We start from the raw sequence: 4,389 nt of genomic DNA on the forward strand, positions 1-4,389 counted from the left end.
GCCACTGCACTCCAGTCTGGGTGACAGTGTGAGACTCCAACTCAAAAATAAATAAATAAATAAATAAATAAATAAATAAATAAATAAATAAAATCTCTTTGAAAAAAAAAAAGAAAATCCTTGTACTTAAGTCTTGGTGCTCATTTATGACATTCCTGCAGGATGAGGATGGTTTTTTGGGTTTTTTTTGAGTCCAGTCTCGCCTAGTTGCCCAGGCTGGAGTGCAGTGGTACAGTCATGGCTCACCTCAGCCTTGAGGTGGGTGGATTACTTGAGCCCAGGAGCTTGAAACCAAGCCTGGGCAACATAGCAAGACCTCCTTTGTACAAAAATAATAATATTAATAATTAGCTGGGCATGGTGGCACTCGCCTGTAGTCTCAGCTACTCAGGATGCTGAGATGGAAAGATTGCCTGAGCTGAGCCCAGGAGGTGGAGGCTGCCATAAGCCATGATGGCCATGATCATGCCACTGCACTTCAGCCTGGGCAACAGAGTAAGATTCCAAATTTTAAAAAAAAAGTGGGATTTTATGGCTCTTGTTCATTTTTTTCCTAGTTGTTCTCTGAAAAGGTCCTGATTAACACTCCCACCATCTGTGGGGAAAGTTTGCTCCTGACAATGGGGAATATTAATTTTAATCTTAATTTTCATTTTTTAGTTGGAGTCTCACTCCGTCGCCCAGGCTGGAGCACAGTGGCACACTCATGCCCCCCAGCCTCAACCTCCTGGGCTCCGATCCTTCCTCCTCAGCCTTCAAGTAGCCAGAACTACAAGCGCACGCTACCACGCCCGGCTAATTTTTTGATTTATTGTAGAGACGAGGTCTCGCCAAGTTGCCCGGGCTGGTCTCAAACCTGTGAGCTCAGGCAATCCCCTCAGCTCGACCTCCCAAAGTACTGGGATTACAGGCTAAGCCACCGAGCCTGGCCGGGAATATTAATTTTTAAAACTTTGCTAATTTGACTGGCATGGGTCGGGCATTATTTACAGGCCTTATCTCATTTCATCTTCACGACAGTGCTATGAAGTCCATTTGGCAGTCTGCCCTCTTTAGCAGATGGGGAAAACAAGGCTCCCAGATAAATTGTGGGGCCAAGATAAAACGGTCCTTAACACACGGAGGGAAGCCTTTTCCCTACACCGTACTGCCTCCGGCTGGAGCTCTGGAGGACAGCAGGAAGCACTCAAGCCTCAAACTGCTTCCTTGGATAAAAAATTGGGGTCTGTGGTAGAAGAGACTAAAACTGGGATAAGCACATGATGATGGGACTTGGAAAAATGAGGAGAAAACCTATCAAGCAGTAAGCTTAAGATTTGTGCGCCTTAGGTAAGTTATATCTTAATTTTGAAAAAAGAAGAGAGAAGAGTAGGAGACTTTTTAGGCAGGTACTGGATAAGTTAATAAAAACAAGCCAGGCACTGTGGTGCTCGCTGAGTAGCTGAGACCCAGCTACTCAGGAGGCTGAGGCGAGAGGATCATGTGAGCCCGGGAGTTGAAAGCTGCAGTGAGCTATGATCGCACCACTACACTCCAGCCTGGCTGACAGGGCAAGACCCTCTCTAAAACAAAAAGAAAAGCCAAAAAGCTTTCACTTGACCGGGCTTGGTGGTTCAGCCTGTAATCTCAGCACTTTGGGAGGTCGAGGCGAGAGGATTGCCTGAGCCCACGGGTTCAAGACCCACCCGAGCAACTTGGCGAGACCTCGTCTCTACAATAAATCAAAAAAATTAGCCGGGTGTCGTAGTGCGCGCCTGTAGTTCTGGCTACTTGGAAGGCTGAGGCACAAGGATCGCAGGAGCCCAGAAGGTCGAGGCTGTGGTGGCCAGAAGCATGCCACTGTCCTCCAGCCTGGGTGACAGCGTGAGACTCAAACTCAAAAAAAAGCTTACACTTATTGAGCCCTTACAACAATATGAGGTCTGCACTTAAGGGCTTTGCAAATAGCAATTCCTTTAATTTTCATACAATTCCACGAGGTATCTTTATTATTTGTGCTTCACAGATGAAGAAACAGAGGCACAGAGATGGTTAAGTAACTTAAAGCTATACAGCTGTCTGGTAGACGGGTCAGGATGTAAAGGTGGGTAATTGGGCTCCTGGTTAAGGCAAGCAAGCTGGGATCACACAGCAGCCATGACCACCAAAGAGCTGGCAGACATAAGGCCTCTTCTCTTACTCTGGAATGTCCACTTTATGGAGGTTTTGTCTGACCAGGATACAATACACATTAAGGTCTATATATAATGTTTTTGAATAGAGATGGGGGTCTCACTATGCTACCCAAGTGGTCTTGAACTTCTGGCTTCAAGCGATCCTTTCCCTTGGCCTCCCAAAGTACTGAGATTACAGGCATGAGCTAGCTACCATGCCTGGCCAAAGTCCATATATTATTAATTCAAGGGATCTGCATGGGATTTCTCTCAGGCACACTGCCACCTGGCCTCTTGAATTGTCTTATAGTTGCCCTAAAAAGGATCTTTGCTGGTTCCAGTCCAGTGGGGTTGGTAGAACAACCTTTGAAGCCAGACCAGTTAGTGGGCCTCCCGGGAGGAGGCACCCACCCATCATTTGGAACAAAGGTCTGAACTGTAGTTTCTCTATTTGATCCAGGTACTGGGAGGTGAATTCCAGGAGTATCAGAGACACTGGAAGGTGACTCACACCCTGTGTCCCTGCCTCCCTCCCACCCACCCCAGGCCCACCCAGTCCTCTGGAAGAGTTCCTTTACTCACTTCACTCCCCTGCCTGTGGGAGACATGAGTAATGATGCACTCAGGGAAGGAGGGAAATGGGTTCTCCAAGGTCAATGTGGCAAACCCATCACAGAGATGCAGAGAAGTCAAGGAAGGTTTGGGAATGCATCTAGCAAGGTGGGGGCCGGAAGTGGGTTTGGAATCTGAGGTTGGACAAGAATGAGCACCTAGAGAAGGAGCTGGGACCATGATTTTTTGAAGTCTTCTCCAGGTCCACCTATAAGAATAGAAAGGGAGAAAAGAACTCAGGGCAGGTATCCTCGCAGTCAGTCATAGGATTATGTAATCAGCTGTTTTGTATCTAGAAAACCATGACATAAATACATAAGAAATGGGAAGAAGCCCTGAGAATGCCCCTATTTCAGTCATAGAGCTTGTTGGGGGCAGGTACTGGTACAGACTTTTGATGTGTATCAAAGCCTTATTCATGTGCCTAGTCACTTCAGTTCAATCTCAAGAAATGTGTCAGGCCCTGGACTAGGCTCCTGCATGTAGGAGGAATGACCAGATGGAGTATCTGCCCCCAAGGAGCTAGCGCAGAGAATATATTTCAGGAAAGGTGAAACATGAGGTGCTGAAGAGAGCAGCAGGGAGATTTAGCCAAGCCCAGCAAGTAAGAAAGGGTGAATTTTTAAAAAAAAATTTTCATAGAGTTGGCCAGGCTTGGTGGCTCAACCTGTAATCCCGTGACTTTGGGAGGCTGAGGTGAGTGGATTGCCTGAGCCCACGGGTTCGAGACCCGCCTGGGCAGCGAGACCTCATCTCTACAATAAATCAAAAAAGCAGCCGGGCATGGTAGCGCATGCCTGTAATTCTGGCTACTTGGAAGGCTGAGGTGGAAGGAATGCCGGAGCCCAGTAGGTCGAGACTGCGGTGGCTGGGAGCGGTCACAGTACTCCAGTCTGGGCGACAGAGTGAGACTCCAACTCAAAAAAAAAAAAAAAAAAATTTTTCATAGAGACCAAGCGTGGTGGCTCACACTTGTAATCCCAGCACTTTGGTAGGCTGAGGTGAAAGAATTGCCTGAGTCCTGGAGTTCAAGACCATCTGGGGCAACTTGGCGAAACCTCATCTCTACAATAAATAAAAAAATTAGCCAGGCATGGTGGCACATGCCTTTAGTTCCAGCTACTAGAAAGGCTAAGACAGAAAGATCGCCTGAGCCCAGCAGGTTGAGGCTACAGTGAGCAGGGGTGTGCCACTGCCCTCCAGCCTGGGTGACAGAGTGAGACTCCAATTCAAAAATTAAATAAATAAATAGTAAACTAATTTGGTAAAGCATTTTTTAGACATTCTTATATTATATTCTCCTTATATTCCTGAAATAATCACATTGAATCATGTTGTTTTATCTATATTTTTATCCACTTCTGAATTTGATTTAATAATATTTTGTTTTGATCTATTTTCTAGTAGATCCAGTTTGGAATCTATTTTCATGATTTATAATTTTTCAACATCTTGCTGTGTTTAGCTGGTTTTAATTTCAGGGTTATTCTAGTCTCACAACATGAATTTTGAAATGTTTTCTTTTATTTCACCATCTGAATAAAAAATTACCCAGTTCTTGAAAATTTGGTGGAACTTCTTAGAGATATTTTTCCTTTATCAGTAATGCCATATATGGGCTATT

Source organism: Carlito syrichta, unplaced genomic scaffold (assembly GCF_000164805.1).
Source record: "Carlito syrichta isolate Samal-C Ts95f unplaced genomic scaffold, Tarsius_syrichta-2.0.1 Scaffold312739, whole genome shotgun sequence".
In the NCBI taxonomy this organism is placed as follows: domain Eukaryota; kingdom Metazoa; phylum Chordata; class Mammalia; order Primates; family Tarsiidae; genus Carlito; species Carlito syrichta.